The following is a 22221-nucleotide window of genomic DNA, read 5'->3' as shown; positions in this document are numbered from 1 at the left end:
GCAGCTCAGGGCAAGGCCGGATCCTTAACCCAACGATCAAGGCCAGGGGTCCAACCGCATCCTCGTGGATACGAGTTGGGTTCTTTACTGCTGAGCCACAATGAGAAGTCCAGTACGAGTGTTTTCTTTTTCATCCTTTCTTATTACTAGCTTTTCAAGGTCAGGTACTACACCTTGCACTGGCCTTACGACTCACATCCCCCTAGAGCAATGCATAGAACATGGCTCTTAATACAGAATCTTTGGTGAATGAATAAAAGAATAAGAAAGGAAAAGAAAAGAGTGTCCATTTTTATGGTGCTGTAAGTGGGGGAAAGAAGCGAAGTTAATCAAAGGGTTCAGAAAATAAAATTCTATCCCTCTGTTTGAGCTTGTTCATTTACTGATAAGCTGGGGACCATGTTACATACCATCCAATTATCCTCATGAATATATTACCATCATGAATATTGAAGTTTATGAAGCATTTTGTACTGCATGGGGGAAAGGTGGTAGATCAGTTTAAAACATATACAGTCTCTTCGGGGAGAAAAGAGGGGAAAAAAATATGTCTTTTGTGAACTGTCTCAATTCCAAATCATGCTAGTGAAAGGTATTCATACACCTGCTCAAATATTAAGTCATTTATACTTTTCAAATTCCCTGATGGATCCCATTCATTTTATTTAAGGATATTTTGAAGAATTTTGCCTTTAAAAAACTAGATTAAATAGTTCCCATATTTTTTCTGCCAGATCTATTGGACGTAAATCTAATTATAAAGGGTTCCTCAGGCTGAAGTCAGCCACCCAGCAGCTTTTTCTCAGGGATCTGAGTATTCTCATGTATGTATTCTTATTTACTTTGTTGCTTTTATTTTGATCAGCATAAAAAATAAGGAGCCTGTCTTAGAATGATCACTCCGTAACAGCACTGCCACAGATTCGGAATCCTTGCTGCTGTCTGCATTTACAATGAGGCTGGCATAGAAATGATGCACCGTAAAACAATGCAGGGTGACGGTTAGCTGGCAGGGTGATGGACTATATGGAAAAAGAGGGGGAACACTGGTGAGAGAGGGAGTCTTCCAATGGGACCAGTGCTTTAGGCATGCTAAACTCATAGAATCTACATAATAACACAGGTTCATACCGCTTTCACCAACGGTGTCTTGGAGTCCGCAAAAGCCGTTGTTTATCACATTAAATTTATGTTGGTAATCAAAAACAATGGGTTGTATCATTGCGTCTCTGTCTCACTTGTACCTTTCTTCAGTTTTATAATTCTAAGGGAGCTCCGAGCATAGAGTTGACCCCTGTTTTAATGTGTGTGCCTTTTTAAGTATCCTTATAATAAAAATAATTTGTTAACAACGTGAGTCCAGAAGAACAGTTTCCATCCAAATGGACCTATAAATAACATGCATTTGAGAAAACTGCATTAGTAGGGGATAATAAAAGCCTTCAAGAAAGTGCTGCGTTATGGCCAAGCTTTAGTTTACCAAGTCTGCAAACCTTAAAGGAAAGGATCAAAAGTGTGGAGAGCTCCAAATAGGGAAACCTCAGTTTTTTGGGCAAGAGTGAAATATTGAGGTCCTAAAGAGCTTTTCAAGGATGGATGAAGCAGGAAATTCAAGATTGAGAAAGGCATACAAAGTCCTGAAGGTGTCCCTGATGAACCCCTAAAATAACCAAACTCAACCAGCAATTGAGATACAGGAACATGTGTGTAGGTGTGTGTGCTCACACACACATGCATGTATGTGTATGTTACGTTTATGTGTCTGTGTGTGTGTGTCCCTTCTTCAATGCTTTGGAGATCCCCTTCCCAACTAGGCTACTATCCAATCAAAAATTATGTAGAAATGGTACTCATTTTAAAGAAATTCACTTTGCACCCATATTTTCCAGAAAGTATAACAAACTTCTGTCAAACAAGGGCATCCTTATTTCACCTCTTGAAAGCTGTTCTCTATACAAGTTAGTGTATACGCAGTCATCCTGTATCTGCTAGTTTCTAAGCTTTATTTTCAGCTTCCTGCACCTATAAACATTTGTTCTCATTTAGGGTGTGTACAATACTTGTTAGAAGAACACCCTTTTTTGTTTTTTTTTTCTTACCCTTTCAAAGTTGAGAAGAATACTTGTGAGGGTGTGAAAAGGTCAAAGTGCTGTGCCTTTGAATGGGAATCGTGTTAATTGCAAGCGCTGCAAAGGCAGCTTGCTATTTCATGGCTGTTGTCCCAGTGTGGGAAGATTTAGTTACATCCTGACCCAGTCCTAGTTATTCAGAAACCGTTGAGCGGAAATTTGAAATTGCTTTGCAGGACGAATTTGAAGAGGGCAAAGGAGTAAGTAGAGAACTCAGCTAAATCTTCCTGGTCTACATAGAATCCCTCCTGTAATTTTCCTCCAATATAGTTTAAGCCTCATCTTATATAGGGATTTTTTTCCTGACTTTTTTATTGCCTTTCCTTAGGACATGATAGTAAGCATAATTTGTAGATCACTTTTTGGCCAAACCCACAGCACATGGAAATTCCGTGGGGCCAGCGATTGAACCTGTGCCACGGCAGTGATACTGCCAGATCCTTAACCACTAGACCACCAGGGAACTCCTAATTGGTAGACCACTCTTTACTTTTCAATATCATTCTGAAGATATTCAGCAAGTAAATGGCCAGTGTTTGTTAGGCACTAACTTGCATCTCAGCACTGTGACTGGCATTCAAGGTATGCCAAAGAGAATCACACACAAAGATCCCTGACCAACAAGCCAACCCAGGTAGGTTAGATCCTCATTTGCAGGGTCTCATGGTACCCAAATCCCCTGCACAACTCTACATCACACAAATGTAATAATTATTTATCTCATGTATGTGCTTTATCCACCCACCAATGGGCCCAAAAGGATAGAAGTCAGGTCAGTTTAAAAAAAAAGGGGGGGTATTCTGTACAAATGCACTGGAATGAATGAAAAAAAGGCAGGACTGATGCTCTAGGAAGGAGCTGAATGAGTTTGAGAAGCATACTATTATTGGAGGAAACAAGGAAAGCCTTTAAAGAACCTAGAACTGCCTTATGGGCATGTACCTGCAATAAGAATCCCACACAGGGCAGAAAGTAGGCCAGATGATTAAGTACAAACTAAGAAAATAGAACAATCTTTGGTGATTGCAACAGGAAAGCCAAAGCCCAAACCAGGATGCATCTCATAAGACAAAGTATCTTAGGAAAACACGCTTGAACTGCACAAGGCAGCGTAAGCAATGGCTATCCCCCTGATCCCCTGTACTGTGAGCGGAGGAAAAAGCAAATGACTAGTTTAAAAAGGCACAAAGATCTAGGGCTCTATTCTTTCATCCCATCCTAGGTCTTCTTCCCCAGAGTAAAGGCAGTTACGTTACCGAAGCACCTTGCATGCAGAAGGGGCTACAGAGGAGCGAACCGGTAAGACATAAAGGCAGATGAAACATGTTCTCAGGAGTTAGCTCTTTCATAGCAGGAGGCTGTCCTCCAAGAACTGTCCAAGCCTGCTGTTTTCCAGAACTCACAGAGGTGGTGAAGGTCAACAAGCCCCTGACACTGGCAGATGATTCTAGATTCCACTGACTCCCTGCCCACGGGCCCACGGGCCTGAGCACCTCCCCTTCTCCATCTAGAGTGGACAGAGCACCAGTCCACGAGCAGGAGACCCAGTCTAGCCCTGGCCATGCCACCATCCCTCTTCAGGATTCTGGGCATGTCACTTTACCTTTCACACCCTCAGTTCACCTCTTCTGTAAACTGGAGAAAGATGCTTACTCATTCTTCCAGCCGTAGGTTGGTAGGATAAGAGTGATTTTAATTGCGTTTTCCCCCTGAGCAATGCCTGTACACAACTGATAAAACCAAATTATATTCTCAGCAATAAAACAAAATGCAGCATCCCCTTCTATCTGTTCCTATCCCAGATGCCAGCTCTCAGGGGAATCACCTGAAACTGTTTTCACGATTCCTTCTGATATTTTACCTTCATATCCCCTATACCACTTTTCCTGGTTTCCAGTTTTAGATATTATTTATTGGACCTCTGTTATGGCAGATGAGCATGGAGCTCTCACATCCTCAACCCATTCATCCCCATCTTCCCAACCTTGTTTTTCCTTGTATCGATATTCACGGTTTACCTTATGAGGACGAGATAAATACCTTCACAGTGGAACCAAATAACAATCTCTGAAACTTTTTGTTTTCCTGCTTTGGTGATTTATGTTGTTTTGTTTGTAGGCTCTGCTGATTTTCCTCTGTGTATTTTATCATTGATTCTGACCCAAACTTGCAGAGCAAACTGCAGAACTCCTCTCAGGCATAATCACACCCGTGAGGAGATCTCGCCATTGCATTGTTCTCTCCTAGAGACCTCCTTCCTTCCGGGACATGCCCCCCCCCACATTCCTGGTCCTGTCTGCCCCAGCCTGGCCTGGACCTGTTGGACCCAGCAGGGGAACTGTCTTCCTGGAACTGACCCTCCACTTCCCTGATTTGGGTTCTCCTGGTCCCTGTATCTCATCCTTCCTCTTTTCTCCATTTATACTCCCCTTTTGGTGGCTTGCATCCTCCTGGAACTTCCAAAGAAAAAATACGCAGGAGATCAATTTTTATGTCTCGCATAAGTGAGATTTTTTTGGGGGGAAGGGGAGGGTAATATTTTGTGTTTTTTTTAATTAAAGTATAGTTGATTTACAGTGTTGTGTCAATTTCTGCTGCACAGGAAAGTGACCCATTCATATATATATATATACATTCTTTTTCTCATATTATTTTCCATCATGGTCTATTCCCAGGGACTGGATATAGGTCCCTGTGCTCCACTGGATATAGGTCCTCATTGCTTATCCCTTCTAAATGTAATCTGAGATGGTTTTTATTCCACCTCAGACTCCATTGATTGGGGATGAAATGCAAGCTCGGAAATAAGTTTCATTCAAAATTTTGCAGGTATTGCTCCATCATCTCTTTTCCTCAGAAGCAAATGAAAGTTCAGGGCCATTCTGAGCGCTCCTCCTTTTATAGGATCTGCTTCCTATCCCCGCCCCACCCCCCCCAGAAGCTGTTATGATCTTCACTTTGTCCCTCGAATCGTTAACAGAGTTGATGGGCTATGGTATGGAGTGTTTTTCACTCATGAGTCATTCCTGAGGCTAGGTACTCTGTGAGATTTTTCTATTTGAAAATGCAGGTCCTTCACTTTCAAGATATTTTCTTATATAATTTATTTAATGGAATCCTTCCCCTCATTTTGTCTTTTCTTCTTCACTTTCATTGCCCAGAAATTGTATGTTGGATTTCCAAGATTCTATTTACTAGACTTCAAGCTATTTTCTGTGTGATATCTTCAACTTTACATTTCAGCATTTTTATTAAGTGTCCTATTTATCTATTGTATTGACTTCCCAGACTTCTTTCCTTTTTTAAAACTATTCCTTTGCAATAGCATCCTGTTCATGCTTTTTTATTTTTCAAATCAGAGTATAATTATTTTTGTTTGTTTTTTGCTCTAGTGCCGCACCTGTGGCATATGCAAGTTCCCAGGCTAGGGGTGGAATCGGAGCTCCCGCTGTGGAATCGGAGCTCCCGCTGCTGCCCTACACCAGTCACAGCAACCCCAGATCCGAGCTGTGTCTGGACCTACCCCACAGCTCACAGCAACACCAGATCCTTTAACTCACTGAGTGAGGCCAGGGCTTGAACATGCATCCTCATGGGTATAAGTCAGGTTCATTACTGCTGATCTAGAGCAGGAACTCCAAAAATATAGCTTTTTTAAAGTGTTCCTTTGGCCCATGAATTGTGCTTGTTTCCTGTGATTTACATTTTTCTACTTTTTAATTTCAATTCCTACCCTCCAGTATTTAGGGCTCCCATTTTTATATATGGCAAAAAGTCAAGAGGATGCTCTGCAGGAGAGAAGGAAGATGGCCTGTGGGTGAAACTCCCCTCCCCATCAGCTATGCCTGGTGACCCTCACCTAGAAACCATGCACCTCACCTTCATTGTCAGACTCCTTTTCTGCTGCTTGGCTGAAAAGGAGGCAATCAGCTGGCTGCACAGGCTGCGAGAAGGTCATGGAGCTTTCTACCAGTTTTCACCACATTCCTATACCATAGTCCTTCAAGCATCTCAGTGCTTACCGTCCCTACCCCTTCTGGTGAGCTGTGGTGTTAGTGGCTTAGTTTTATTGACTCTACTCACCTCCTCTGCAGACACTTACATTTCGGCTTTCTTCACTTTGCTAAGTCAGTTACCTTTCATGCATCCACCTCCTATTCTCCAAATGCTTTACTTCTTTTTCCTGGTCTTGCCTTATTTTCAGTATCTCTTTGCTCTGTGGGTCTCTACCTATTTCGTTCCTTTGCTGAGATGTTTGTGGGTTTGGAGGAGATAGCAAAGACAAGCATGTATATTCAATAGGACTTGCATTACACAGGCACACAGTTGTGAAACTTTTTTTTTAAGTGAACTTTTACTGTAAGTTATATATTTATAGAAAGGTCATGAAGATATAGTTGTCCTTCAGTATCCATTTGGGAACCATCCTCAAATACCAAACCCACAGATCCCTTACAAAAAAAGGCAAAGCACAGTCAACCCTCCAAATCTAAGGGTTCCATGTCGGCAGATACAGAGGGCCGACTATAGTTCCCATATAGCCTACACCTGGTTTTACTCCCTGTAATTAAAATCTTAAATTAGTATGGTGCAGTTGTCAAGATTATGAACCAGTAATGACATATTATTAACTAACACTAAATATTTGTTTGGCTAACTTTTTGGAAATAAGTCACTATGCCTAGATTTAGGTTCTATTTCTTTAAAGGTAGAGGAGTTACATAAATTATTTGGAATTCTGCCTGGAAGACTGTCTATTCACCCCCATTTATTTGCCTATTTAATCATTTATTTATATCAATATGGATTCACGAATATTTATTTTACACTCTGTGTTAAAACCCAATACTACTTCATTGATTGTATGACTCAAATTGAAGAATGCTTTTGAATTGTAAGCCTCTATTTAAAAGTAAGATATGATCTAGCTAATATAATTCTCTTCTATTTTTTAGACTTCTTGAGCTCCTTACTACCTAACAAAGCACTACACAGCAAGGGCTAGGCACATAGGACTTGAACATGAAATACTCTTGTGGCTTACTTATTAATTTTAAATATGTGTTGAATAAAAAACAAGGTCCTACTGTATAGCACAGGATGGCGATATCCTGAGATATAACCCATAATGGAAAAGCATATTTAAAAGAATTTAAATACATATATAATACATATATATATTTGAATCAAATTGCTGTACAGCAGAAATTTACACAACACTGTAAATCAACTATACCTCAATTTAAAAAAAAAAAAGATGCATTGAATCATTCACAAATGACCGGTGTCAATGTGCTATGAGAGGTCATAGATACATAAGGCCTCCCTCAAGGTCCTGAAATGTTATAAAGAAAATAAACATATCCAGGACAATAAGAAAACAGGTTAACATTCTGCCAAGGACCAAGTTGTGTCACTTTCACGTGTGAAAGTGAAAGATCTCAGTGACTGAGTCACCACTTTGGATGGAACCATCGTAGCATCCAGAAGAAGCTGGAAATGACTCAGAGAGAGGGTCAAAGGACTGGGAAGAGTCTCTTAAGCAGAGAGTATAATCAGTTTGCATCTATTCTATCCGAGCCTATCCCAACATCATAGAATGGAAAGCATTATAAAATACTTTCCTTTTAGAAGTACATCCTACAGTCCCTCTGTTTTTGTCTTGTATTTGTTTTGGCTTTTGTATCCACATGCTCACTACAAAACCCAACAAATCATAGTCCTTGATGTATCCCATTGATGACAAAGCCTCTACACACACTGGCTCACAGATGCCCATGGCAGCCCCTGTAAAAGTGGCGGATACAACAGATGCTACCTATAGCTCTAGTTTCAGATGGGGAATGGAGACCTCTGACTTGCAACAGGGTATGCAAGTTGCAAATGGGAGGTATGGGTCTCAAACTCAGGGTTCTTGACTCCAAGTCCAGTGCTCTCTGTTCATTAGCCTAGAAGGCCCTAATTTGACATGGGAAAAGCTGGGAAGGGAGGGAGGGCAGCAGAGAGAGAGACCTCAAATCTCAGCTAATGGCTTCTGAGTTCTCACGCATCCTTGCTCTCCTTATCAAGTAATATTGGCTGCAACAGCCTCAGAGGCCAGACGGGTTATTAGGGCTTTGTCTCCTTTCTTCACTTCCATTCCACATCACTGTTCTTCACCAGTTTAACAGGCGTTAATGGACGAGCACGTGTGGCTTCCAAACCTGGTCCTATCCATGGAAGCCTGTCCCAGCGCTGCTCAGCTGACATTCAGGCTGGTGGACCAGACAGGTCTCCACCTCAACTGACACAGGAAACATTCCAAACTAGTCTGGCTCCTTGGCCTCCCCAGACATTCTGCCACACTTGGCTGTCTGCTCGGAAGGGAGCAGAGAGCAAGTGAACAGCAGCAGGAATGCTTCTTTAAGGCCCTTTGAAGGGTTCACTCTGCGGGAGAGTGACAGTTTTGAAAATTTCAGCTCAGCAGAACTGTAAGGTCTGTTTTGAAGGGGCACTTTGGTCAATAGAAATTGGTCCTTAGAACTCACTTTATGGCTTTTCCTTTGTAAGTTTCAATGCTTAGTGCATTTGGGGACTACCTGAATACAGATTGGTTACAGAGACTGTCAAGTGTCAGGATCCCTGGAGGTCTGGGCCAGGGCTCTTGCACCCCCTTTACTATGTTTGAGAGCCTGTTCTCTAGAATTGTTGCCCATGGAGGGGTGAGGGGTGGGGTTTTGTCACCAAATCTTTTTCAAAAATTCAGGCTCCTTAGCCAGACTGCCAAGGTTTGTGGTCTGGCTCCTCCGTTTTACCAGTACGTGGTTTTAGCCAAGTTACTTAAGATCTTACTTTCCTCATTTAAACAATGAAACAATAAGAATTCTTGCTTCTGAGGGTCTTTGTAAGCCTTCGGTGAGATAATGCATGATACCCAGCATTCAGAAATGCTCTTAAAATATTAGCATTATCATTAGCTACTATTGAGCAAATTTTGCAATATCTAAAGGCCATGGGAAATATTAAGATGGATAAAAGACCTCTCCTGCCCTCAGGCCACAGTCCAGGAGAAGCTCTTGAAAATGGCATGTAAATCACCAATCACAGATAGATAGATACATACATAGATACATAGATACATAGATAGATACATAGGAAGGATAGATAGGATAGGTAGATATAGCTATAGATACAGATATATAGATACTTGAGCTCAAATAGACAAAGCTTTGGCAAAGAGGTAGAGTCAAACTGGGGGAGGGAGAATTCAGGGAGATCACAACCTATTGGAGCTGATCCTTTTCCTTTGATTTGGATGGTTTCAGGGAGGAGGTAGCTGAAGCTTAAATGATGTGTAGGATTTGGTACCCCTGAGAGAAAGGAAAACATATAAGCAAAGATAATAGCAGGGAACTAAAACTGTGTTTTAAAAATGACAAGCAGTCCATTTGCTGGAGCACAGAGGTAAATGGAAACAATTGGATGAGACTGGAAAAGCATCTTTGCTTGAAATTCAGTGAGCCTTGGACACCGTGCTACGGAGCGGAGGGAAGGCTGAGATCCGAGGGCAGCCTCAGGGTAAATTGATTTCGGTAGACCACTGGATTTATCAGCCTCTCTGCATTTATCTGCATGTGAAATTACATTTCCTTCTCAGGAATAACTCCCTCCTTCACTTCATTCAGTGAGTATTGTACTCCTGAGCTTATGATGTGGTCCCCTGAAAAAATCATACGAACTTGCCTATCTGTCCTAGACATTTTAACAGAGTGAAAGGGAAACCATGGTAGCCAGTATTAAATAGTGTAAGCTTAATCAAGGTTCGCCAGAGTGGGGCTGTTGATTTTATACAATTTCCCTCTTTTTTGGCTGACTTGAAGTCCCTTGCTAATTCTACCTCAACACTGTTTAATCACTTCCAATAGATAATTTTGGTCTAGAAAAATTTACTAAGCATATACCAAGCTAGGTACTTTAGAAATTATTGAAAGTATAAGTGACAATACCTCACCTCAAAGACCATCATCTTATAAATGGACAATCCTCACAAAATTATTTGAGTGGTACAAGCCTGCCAGTGAGTTTGCCACCATTTCAGAAAACTTAAGTGACTGTGTTTAAGGTATAAGGACAGATCCTGGGTGGTTGGGAAGCGTCAAGATCATAGATGGTGAAAGGTCCAGAGAAAGTGGACTCCGAAGAAAGGGAAAGGCAGGAAAGAGGAGATGCCAGGCCTGAGAAACGGCATGGGGAAAGGCCTCCAAACATGTACAGTCACAGGGAAAAATGAGGAAGGCTACCAGCTGGACTAGAGTCAAGGCAGGAAGTTGCCTTGTGGCACATAGGTTAAGGATCCAGCATCACCACTGCAGCTGGTCACAAACAGGTGGCCACTGTGGCATGAGTAGTGGGTTCGGTCCCTGGCCTAGGAATTTCCACACGCCATAAAGCAAGCAGAGAACTGAGTGCCTCACAGGCCCAACAGAGTCAATCACAGCTGGTCTCTAGGGTGAGCCATCTCCTCCTGGTTGGAGACAGACATATAGAGACTGTGGGGATACATTTTCAAACCATAGGAAAGAGACGCTCTCTGTTCCTGAATTTCTTGAGGAAAGAAATGTCATATGTCCACCGGATTGTTCACAGGTGGCATCTCAGGTCACTGTATCCAGGGGACATGCATTTATAGAAAAAGATGGTCCCAAATCACAGACTGAAAAAGAAACATCCTGAGGGGACCAAAGAGCAGTAACTGTTCCTTGCCAGGCTAGGGGCTGGGGGGAAACCAGGAAAGGAAAGAGACAGCTGTCTACCACCTTGGAACCTTGCTGCAAAAAAATTGTTTCAGAGGTTCCCTGTGTCTAGCAACTTTGTAAAATTTGGGTTTAGGTGAGCTTTGCACGGAGACTGCCAACCTGCCAGACCTGAAAGGTGAAGTCTTCTGTTTACCTCAAGTTTAACTGTAAGTTTGGCTGTCAGAGTGGCATCACACCCTGGGATCCCACCTGGAATATCATTATCTTGGCCTTCAGAGACATCCTTGTCTCAAGAGGAAGGGGGAAGTCTGGGCTGATGAGATGCCTGAGGATGAAGCTGATTCCCTCTTGAAGTAGTGAGCTCTCCATTACTAGAGGTTTTCAAGCAAGGGGACCATGTGGCAGAGATATTGTCAAGAGAATTCATTCAGCAGCTGGTTGGTCAGAATAATAGCTCACACTGACTGAGAACATCCTGACTGCTAGGCTTTCTTTTTAATGTTTCGTATGGTTTCTCCCATGTGTCTCCATGAGGTAAGAGATGCTATTATCCTCATTGTATAAAAATAAAAGAAAAATAAAACTGAAGCCCAAAGAGTTTGGGATCTTGAAGAAGATCCTTTAGCCAACAAGTGATTGAGCTAAGGTTTTAACCTGGCCCATCCACACTTATTTTTTTTTTAACTTGATTTTCAGAAAATTGTCTTTACACAATAGTACCAGACTGGAATTGACTTTTAGAAATTCTCTAGCCCTGCCATTTCAGAATCTCACAGCTAAAGATGAAGGCATCTTTGGTTCCTGATCTTTCACTGGGACATGAATGGCTTAGGATTAACTTTCATTTATTCTCATGTGCATCTGTGTTTCCTGTCATCAAGGTACATGTCCAAGGCAAAGGTGAAAATCAAATCAGAGCTTTAAAAAAATATGAGCGGAAGCACAGGGAACACGTCTGCACACAACTCTTGAGAGTTAAGGCTTGAACTGAAGAGCTCGTAAGTGAAATCGCCCCTGGCCAAGAGGCAGAGAATGAGCCCTAGGAATGCCAGATGGGAAAGGCAGTTGACCACCCAGATCTGCCCCTACCTTGCTCCCAGGATGGTCTCAGGCACATCCTTTAGATGACTGGACTCTTTGAGTTGGAAGGGACCTTGAAGTGCTCTATCCCAGATGGGCTTAAATTGCACTCTCCAGAAACAGAGAATACTCAAACATTATTCTTCAAATATTCATTGTGAACCTACTACGTGCCAGGTCTTGGTCCTGGGCTGCCTAAGGGGGAAGGAAGAACAATGAGATAAACTTGCTCTCTCCCTCTCACTACTTAACAATGCCCCCTGCCTTATATTAGAATTGCTCTTAAGATTTTTCTTAATGTTTAAATGCCTTTTAAAAGCAAGGTCTATTCTAAGACTTCCACTTGACAAACAGCAAAACCAAAATTGATGAAGTTCCAGCCACCATTGCTAGGAGTCATGTGTGGCGCTCTTTCCACTTGTAACCCCATGTGGCATACTGCCCCAGGCCTCAAATCTTGGATTCTTTGATGGGGGAAACTGAACAGATCCCTCCATTGGCATTTTCCAAGGCTAAAGTGTTTTAATTTTCTGAGTTTCTTCAACACTCACTATTTGGCCAGTATTGTCCTTGGTCAAATACTAATGGTGGACTGAACACTGTCTCTTTAGTACATAACTGCAACAACTCCTTTCCTCTCTGTTTCTGAGCCCTTTGTGTTCAAGCTGGGGAAATGGTCAGGGCTTTATTCAACCATACTGAGCTTGTACAACCAGTCTCAGGGAAACTGGAAGGATGAAAAGACTATGCCAATAACCCGTATTTATTGAGTGCTCAAGGCAATGAGGACTTAAGCAGCTGGAGTGTATTTTCATGGTGAATATGAAAATACCTATGTCTCTGTTCTTCAAAATCTGGGGCATCCTAAAAGGATGTCTGTATATCTCACATGGGGACTGATGACCTTGCAAATGCAATGTAATGGTTATTAACAAACAGCTCTGAACTTGAGTCCACTGGTGTGCTATGTTCTTGAGCCTCAACCTTCTCATCTATACAACACGTCCAATAATTCTCGTGGCCCAGAAATGTTTCTATGGTGTGATCATTAAATGATATGCAGAGAATTCTGTACAGATTTAGACATGTAGTAAACTCTCTATAAATGGCAATGCCATTAACAAAAAACATTTTTCGGTGTTCCTGTGGTGGCGCAGTAGAAATGAATCCAACTAGTATCCATGAGGATGTGGGTTCGATCCCTGGCCTCTCTCAGAGGGTCAGGGATCTGGCACTACTGTGAGTTGTGGTGTAGATCACACATGAGGTTTGGACTGGTGTTGCTGTGGCTGTGGCTGAGGCCTGCAGCTGCAGGTCAGATTCAACCCCTAGCCTGGGAACTGCTGTATGCCACGGGTGTGGCCCTAAAAAAAAAAAAAGAAAAGAAAAATTTTTTTTCTCTTTGGTTTAAAATCTCCTGGAAGCCTAAGAAGCCTCAGGAGTCCTCTTTCACTTGTGAAGTTGCTATCATGCATGGAGACATCAGAAACAAGTGGTTTTGTTTTGTTTTGTTTTTTTGTTTTGGGGATTTGTTTGTTTGTTTTGTCTTTCTAGGGCCACACCCATGGCATATGGAGGTTCCAAAGCTAGGGGTCTAATCAGAGGGAACTGTAACCAATGACCTACACCACAGCCACAGCCACAGCAACACCAGATCAGAGTCGCATCTGCGACCTACACCACAGCTCACAGCAGTGCCTGATCCTTAACCCGCTGAGCAAGGCCAGGGATCGAACCTGCAACCTCATGGTTCCTAGTCAGATTCGTTTCCACTGTGCCACAAGAACTCCAGAAATAAGTTTTTAAATTTCTCCCTGGAGCTTTCTTCAGGGATCTGCTACCACTGAGAGAGAAGAGGGGGGAAAATGAAGAGAGCTGAGAGAAGGAAGTTTGATTTGTTACTTTTGTGTAACTCTGGTTCTCTACACACAAAGTAAATTGGTACCCTCCAATTTTCTCAGACTCTTGCACCAGAATAGAACCAGAAGACTGCCCCGAACTTCTGATCAAACACAAGCTACCTTTATAGGTTACACAAGGGCAGCTCACAGATGAAATGCATATGGTCCACAGAGATTTCTAAATATTCCAAAACTGATTAGTACCATTTTAGAATCCAAAAATTCCATTCAAAAATCAATGTTTCTGGTTGCTCTCTCATTTTTAACTTTTATGAATTGTAAAGTCTACCCCACATACTCAGAGCAAACTTACAGCGTTATCACCAAGTTAACCTCATAACAACTGCCACCGAGGTCAAGAAATAAAATGTTGCTAATTCCCCCAAAACTTCCTGTCCCCCTTTTTAGTACAAACTGTCCCACCAAAGAGACTATCTGACTCATAAGGACATCTTTGTTTTTGTTTATATATTTACCAAAACATGCACTCCTAAATGTCAGCTTAATATTGCCTTCTTGTTATAATTTAGAGACAGAAAATAATTCAGTATAATTTTGTGTGTGTGTATGTTTTCCTTTGATCAACATTCCACGTATGAGGTTCCTCCACATGGTTGTACATGGTTGTAGTTTCTTGGCTTTCATTTCTGTAGAGGATTCTAGTGAGTGACTATGTCCCAGTTCATCCATCCGTAATGCTACAGCGGATGGACATTCAAGCTGCTTATACTTTTGAATAATGAGTCTATAAATATTCTTGCATACATCTCTTGCTGCACATGTGCACGTATTTCTGCTGGATATAGACCTAGGAGCGACATGAGAATGCTCCGTTTTCACAGACACTACCAGAGAGTTTCCAAAGTGACTCGACCAGTTTACACTCCCACCATCATTCTGTGACAGGTCTCATCGCTCCAAATTCTCTCAAATACTTGAGATTGCCAGTCATTTTAATTTTAGCCATTCTGGTGGGGGTGTAGTGATAACTCATTGTGATTTTAATTTGTATGTCTCCTGATTATTCGTGATGTCAGCTTCATGGTTATGTGTACTGAAATGTTGATATGCTTTTCAAAGTGATCATGGTTCATGCCTTTTCCCCATTTTCCTGCTGGGCTACATGTGCTTTTCTTACAGATTGGTAGATGGTCTGGATATGAGCTCTTGGTCGAATGGATATGTTGCAAGTATCTTCTTCCTGTGGCTTGCATTTTCACTCTCTAAATGATGCTGCTGTATGGACAGAACAGAAACTGTTCACCTGAACGCAGCCCGACCCATCAGGGTGTTTTTGTTTTTATCTTGTTTAAGAAGAGTTCTCCCACCCTGAGGTCATCAAGATCTTCTCCTATACTACCTTCTGGCAGCTTTGCATTTTCCGTTTAGATTAATCCATCTGGAATTGAGTTTTTATGCAGTGTGATACAGGGGTCTAGAATCAGTGTTTTCATACTGACACCCAACTGATGGCATTGTTTATTGAAAACCTCACCCTTTCTCCACTGAACTTCAGCGGCATCTTTGTCATAAATCAAGAGACCACAAGTATGTGTGATTTGGCACTTTCTGTTTCCAATCTTTATTTACTACTCCACTGGGCTGTTTGTGTATCTTAGGTCTAAAATTTAACCTAAGTCTTAATATCTGGGATGGAAAATCTTTCCACCTTACTCTTTTTCAAAATTATTTTGAACCCATTGTTAGGCTTTTCCACTTTCATATAAATTTCAGAATCAACATTGTCAAATTATGAAAAAAACCTGTAGGGATTGAGATGGACTTTAATTTACATATCAGTTTGGAAAAATGGGTAGCTATACACATTATCTCTCAATCCAGGAACATAATACATTGCTCTACGTACTTCGGTCTTCTTATATTTTTTTCAGTAGTGTTTCATAGTTTTCCATGCAGAGATCTTACACATCATTTGTCAGATTTATTTCTAGATATTTAGTGTTCTCTAATGTTATTATAAACAGTACCTTTTAAAATATTATAACAGTTTGGAGTTCCCGTCGTGGCTCAGTGGTTAACGAATCCTGCTAGGAACCATGAGGTTTCGGGTTCGATCTCTGGCCTTGCTCAGTGGGTTAAGGATCCAACATTGCCATGAGCTGTGGTGTAGGTTGCAGATGCGGCTCGGATCCTGCGTTGCTGTGGCTGTGGCGTAGGCCGGTGGCTGAAGCTCTGATTGGACCCCTAGCCTGGGAACCTCCATATGCCTCGGAAAGCGGCCCTAGAAAAGGCAAAAAGACAAAAAAAAAAAAAATTAATAAATAAATAAAATAAAATATTATAACAGTTTGTTGCTGGTATATCAAATAGAAGTTATTTGTTTTATATTGATTTCATATCCAGTGACTTTGATATATTCATCTAGTAATTGTAATATTTTTCAGTAGCATTTTGAGGTTTTCTATGAATACAACCTAGTCACCTTGACAACATTACCTTTTCTTGCCAAATTGGCCATGATATTAACTCCTGTATCCCATTTACTTTAAATTTTTTTCCTCTCAATTATGAAATAAAGTGCCTGTAATTTTTTTTCTCATGGTGTCCTTATTAAATGTGGTATCAGGGTTGTGCTGACCTCGCGGGAGTAGTAACGGAATGCTCCCTCTTTCTAGTCTCTGGAAGAGCTGTGTAAGAAGTTTGTACTGTTTTATAGAACTTGGAAGAAAGGGCTGGAGTTTTCCTTATGAAAAGTGTTGAAGGTCTTGAATAGTTATAGCACTCATCAACTTTGCAATTCTCCTTGTGGTTGTTTTAATCATTTATATTATTTAGGAATTCACCCACCGCATCTGCATTTTCAAATACCTTGTCATAAAGTTGTTCATAATGTCTTCTTTTTCATGTCTGTAGGATTTAGAGTGATAGTACCCTTTAAATTGCTGGTATTGTTTTTTCTGGGCTTCTTTGCTCCTGTACTTTTCCCAAGATTCTTTAGGGGCTGGTTTTGACTTTGTTGATCTTTTCTAGTGCGCATTTCTTACTTTATTCATTTCCACACTGTATTTTCTTCTCCTCTCTTGTGTTCTTGAAATGGATGCTTAGCTCATTGATTTTTTTTTTTTACGGTTTTTCTTCTCTTCTAATATATGCAATTTTTTAAATATGTAATGATTTTTATTTTTTTCCATTGTAGCTGGTTTAGTGTTCCGTGAATTTTCTACTGTACAGCATGCATTTTTAAAGCCATGCCTTTCCCTCTCAAGATAGATTTAACTGCATCATTCATTTTTTGACCTCTTCCAGATTTACTAAACATTTAATTTTTCCACTTTTTACTTTTTTTTTTTTAAATGGCTGCACCTGCGGCATATGGAAGTTCCTCAGCCAGGGAAGGACTCCACGCTGCAGCTGCAACCTACACCAAAGCTGAGGCAGTGCAAGATCCTTTAACCCACTGCACCAGGCCAGGGATCAGCTCCACAGTGACCCGAGCTGCTGCAGCTGGATTCTTAACTCACTGAGCCACAGCGGGAACTCCTACTCATCTTATTAATTTAGAAATTTGAAAATCCTTAACTATTGTTTTAGTGGTTATATCAGAGACTAAAACATTCATTCTTGACTTACCAAATGTTTTTGTATATTGGTTCTTCTGTCCTCTTCCTAAACAGTACAAAGATGTAGAACTCTACTATTTTTCTCTTGCCAACATATATACCATGACTGTTGGACAATTTTTGTATTTTTAAACTTAACTAAATATAATATGTGGAAGATATAGTGAGTACAGTGGGAAAATCTAACACACATGTAAATGGAATGCCTTAAGGCAAAAAGTAAGAGGATTTTTGGAATGATGTCTCAAGAGTCAATTGCTTCCTAAACCTGATAAAAGACAGCAAAACAGAAATTCAAGAAGTTCAATGTACCTAAAGCATGTTAAATAAAAGAAATAACACCTAGACACAACATAGTAATGTTACTGATAACCAAAACCAAAGGCAACCTATTAAAAGCATTCAGAGTGAGGAAGGGAAGGGGTGACAAACAGATTCCTGTGAAATGATAAATCTGGCAGCTGACTCTTCCCAAGACACAACTGAATCATATCTTTAAGGTGTTGAAAGAAAATTATTGTAAATGTAGACTCTATATCCAACAAAAACTCATTTTCAAGAGAGATTGTGAAATAAAGACACTTTCATACTAACTTAAAAAAAATGTATTTGTCAGCAATAGACCCATGCTAATGGAAATCCTAAAAGATATTATCCAGGGAGAAGGAAAATTATTCCAGATGGAAACTCGGAGATGCAGAATGGAATAAAAAGGAAAACATTATAAATATATGGGTAAATATAAATAAATATGGACTGGATAAAACAGCAACAATAATAATTTTCTATCCTTTTCTCTTCCTGTGCTTTAATCCTATTGTTTTCCTTCAATGATCTATCTTGAAGTTTACTAATTGTCTTCTAAGGAGCATCTAATCTGCCATTACATCTGTAAAGTCCTTGTTTCAATTTTATTGAACTATGGTTAATTTACATGTTAATTTTTGCTGTATAGCAAAGTGACTCAATTATACATTCATATATATGAGAATATATATTCATACATATATTTTTTCATATTCTTTTCCATTATAGTTTATCACAGGATATTGTATATAGTTCCATGTGCTATACAGTAGGACCTCGTTGTTTATCCATCCTATATAGACAACTTTACATCTGCTAATCCCAAACTCACGATCCTTCCCTCCCCCACCCCCTTCCCTCTTGACAACCACAGGTCTGTTCTCTATGTCTGTGATTCTGTTTTTGTTTCATGTTTGTGCATTTGTGTCATATTACAGATTGCACATATGAGTGATATCATATGATATTTATCTTTCTCTTTCTGAAATACTTTATTTAATACGATAATCTCTGATTCATGCATATTGCTGCAAGTGACATTATTTCATTATTTTTATGGCTGAGTAGTATTTCATACATCTGCACCACATCTTCTTTATCCATTCCTCCATTGATGGACACTTACGTTTTTCCATGTCCTGGCTATTTTAAATAGTGCTGCTATGGACAAAGGGGTACATGTATCTTTCTAAATTATAGTTTTGTCTGGTTATATGCCCAGAAGTGGGATTGCTGGGAAATTCTATTCTTAGTTTTGTGAGGAATCTCCATACTATTTTCCATAATGATTGCACCAATTTACATTCCCATGAATAGTGTAAAAGGTTTCCCTTTTCTTCACACCTTCTCTAACATTTATTATTTGGAGACTTTTTAATGGAAAATTCTCAATGTCAGTATTTTTACCTTTCCAATTTGGAGTTTCCTCTTAATTATTTTGCATAGTTTTCAGTAGTCTGTGGAAATTATCAATTTGTATTTTACCCCATGGAAGGTATTAAGCATAGTTTCTTATAAAATATATGTTCAATTACTCTAGTATCTTGGGCCTGTTCATTTTTATCTATGTTGTTTTATCTTCTAGTGTAATTGGGTACTTATTGTGTGCTGGACACTGTATTGCAGAATTTTTTGTAGAAATAATTTGAGACATAGGGTTATCGTTTTTTCCCAATAGACATATGTTAACTTTACTGATAGCAATCCATTTTCATTTCAATACAGTTTCAGAGGTTGGGGTGATTTGAAGCTAAACTGCAGTCCTTACAAGCACCTATTTCCAGGGTCATCCTCACTCCTATTGGGTAGCTTTTTTGGATCCCAACCCAGAGTGATCATTGTTTAGCATCTCCTTGCTTTCTTTCTTTCTTTCTTTTTTTTGCTTTTTAGGGCCACACTCAGCATATGGAGGTTCCCTGGCTAAGGGTCAAATTGGAGCTGTAGCTGGCAACCACAGTCACAGCCACAGCAACACAGGATCCAAGCCATATCTGCAATATACACCACAGCTCATGGCAACACCGGATCCTTAACACACTGAGCAAGGCCAGGAATCAACCTGCATCCTCATGGATGCTAGTCAGATTTATTAACCACTGAGCCACGACAGGAACTCTAGCAGCCTCTTTCTACTGCCACCAATTTTCTGTCCAGAACTCTAACTCCCACCTTCTTATTCCTGACTCCTCTTAGTTTAGCTGCCTCTCTGGAATTGGTAAGTGTCTACAGGGGAAAAAAAGCAGCTCCAAACACATGGCTTACCTGCTGACTTTCCTCCAGCCCCAGATCCTCGCTCTAGGATTCTTTACTCTTGTGTTAGCTCTTCAACATCTTCAAGCATATTTTTAAGTACTTTGGCCAGCTTTTCTGTTTGCACTCATTGGTCCAAATTACATCATCTCTCATTCAGACATTTGAAAGTCCTGTGACTTCTCTTTGAAACCTGACAGACGTGTTCACAATAGGCTGACCCTAGGCAGGGGTTTCCCCTTTTAGATGAGGCATGCATTTCTCCCAGTCACCACAGTGTGCAGCTGGTTGCTTCTCATTTATATCAGTCTAGTTACTGTTGGCCTCTGGGACTGAGACCCTTGCCTGAAACCCTTTCTAAAATGAGTCAGAAGATAAACATTCCACTACAGCACTATTTGACCTTCCTAGGTTTATTTCTTCCAAATTTGGCTTTATATACTTGGTAAATGCAGGTTAGTTTTGGATCATTTTGTGGAGAAAGAGCTCCTAAAGTTTTTATAGGGTTGTTATCATTCTGCTCTTCATGTGCCTGGAAGATCTGGAATGTTTAATGCTCCCAGGCTTGCCCTGTGAGGACAGACTGCCAACTGTCTTGCACAGCAGAACATCTGCACCAAACACCCATTTCTAGCCTCAGTCAGGGTGTGAGGCCAGGACAATGTTGAACGGAAGACCGAAGGCAGGATGACTTAGAAACAGATGGCATATAGCCCCCGGGGGATGTGGGGTCCAATTCCAGAGCCGGTTTAAGGACCGTTAATACCATCTAGGGTGCCCAGTAGAGGGAAAACCAAATGACCGAAAAATGAGATAGAAGATTCAACTCTTCCTGTCAGTAATCATGAAATCTATCTACTTGAGGACTAGCGGATTCAGAACAGACTTTGCCAAGGGGTCACTAAAATGGGAGAAAAGCCTACAAAGATTTCCAGATACCCTGTTAAAGACAGAAGGATGTGATCTTCTAAAAAAAATGAAATCCTACCCTACACTCAGTCTAATTCAAAAACTTCTGATTACAGCTACTCTATGCAAAATTATCTTTAGGAAAAAGGTACGTTCCCTAATTGTGGTTAAGACTAGTTTCCAGAACCAGGCTGCCTGGATTCTAATCCCAGCTCTCTTGTGTAGTAGTATTGGGACCTCAGGCATGTTTTTTAATTTCTCTGTATCATGATTTTCCCATATATAAAATAGAAATAATAGTGATACCTCAAAGGGTAAGGATTTTTAAAAGTTATGCAAGTAAGATTCCTAGAACAGTGATTGAACTCCAAAACTGCTATTTATAATTAAATTTGTTTTATCATAATTACTTCACAATATTTAACATGCTTATTTTCTGTCTCTCAGAGTCCTGGGTTCTTTACCTCTGTTCTATACTCTTTCATTTAATGCTCTAAACAGGCTGTCTTCATTAGACTACTTCTTTCTAGTTGGAAGTGGGGATTACATTAGGGAATGCCAGGTCTTGCTGCTCATCTCAGAAAGTTTCTTGAAAACACAACATCCTGTAATGCCCCACTGAAAGTCTGATTTGGTGGCTCTGGAATGGGCCTGGGAAGCTGAAATTTTTAAAAGCTCACTGGTGATTGTGATATGCAACCCTTTTGAAACCACTGGACTCTGGTGTACCAACTGTTCAATATCTGGAGCCAAGTGTTAAATATTCGTGAATTTTGTAAGCTGGTTGTTAAACTATCACTAGCCAATGGTTATGGTGGGAATGTTTACATTATAAAAATTGGCAAATGCCAGGTTTTTTTGTTTGTTTGTTTTCCTAGAGAGCTGGTTTTCTATCAAAGCTCAGGTACAATCTTCTCAGCTCCTGGGATTCGGGGGGTCTCTGCCTGACCCTCCTTTGTTCGGGACCTACAATCTTCACTGTTCCCTGAGGTTTGACTGATTGGGGTTTGGATCTCCCATGCACTGGGCATTCCTGTGGTTGAAAGGGCTGTCAGCTACACATCTCTGCAACCACATTCAAACTCTCTATCCTTTCTTCAGAGTGATGCAGAAGTAGAAAACTGGTTGCCCAGTGGTTACGCGAACTTAAAAATGTGTGATAGTTGGTTCTCACAGAGATTTAAAACAAGAGTTTGAGGCAGCTTTAAAAAAAATCATAGAATTGCATGTAAAAATCCAGATAGAGTTCTCATTGTGGGACAGCAGAAACGAGTCCAACTAGGAACCATAAGGCTGCAGGTTCGATCCCTGGCCTTGCTCAGTGGGTTAA

The 22221-nt window shown here is 40.6% G+C and overlaps 1 protein-coding gene and 1 long non-coding RNA gene across 3 annotated transcripts in view; one reads left to right on the top strand and one right to left on the bottom strand.

The window, feature by feature from the left end:
• Positions 1 to 22197, bottom strand: part of LOC110257318 — a 189500-nt gene extending 167303 nt beyond the window's left edge. The window contains exon 1 of the long non-coding RNA XR_002339770.1: positions 19995 to 22197. This is a non-coding gene — a long non-coding RNA (uncharacterized LOC110257318). The remainder of the gene's footprint in view (positions 1 to 19994) is intronic.
• Positions 1 to 22221, top strand: part of GRIA1 (glutamate ionotropic receptor AMPA type subunit 1) — a 321581-nt gene that overhangs the window by 108182 nt on the left and 191178 nt on the right. The gene's annotated exons all lie outside the window — the stretch shown is intronic.

The sequence above is a fragment of the Sus scrofa genome, chromosome 16, assembly GCF_000003025.6.
Source record: "Sus scrofa isolate TJ Tabasco breed Duroc chromosome 16, Sscrofa11.1, whole genome shotgun sequence".
Lineage (NCBI taxonomy): Eukaryota > Metazoa > Chordata > Mammalia > Artiodactyla > Suidae > Sus > Sus scrofa.
This window is presented reverse-complemented; position numbering and strand designations above follow the sequence as displayed.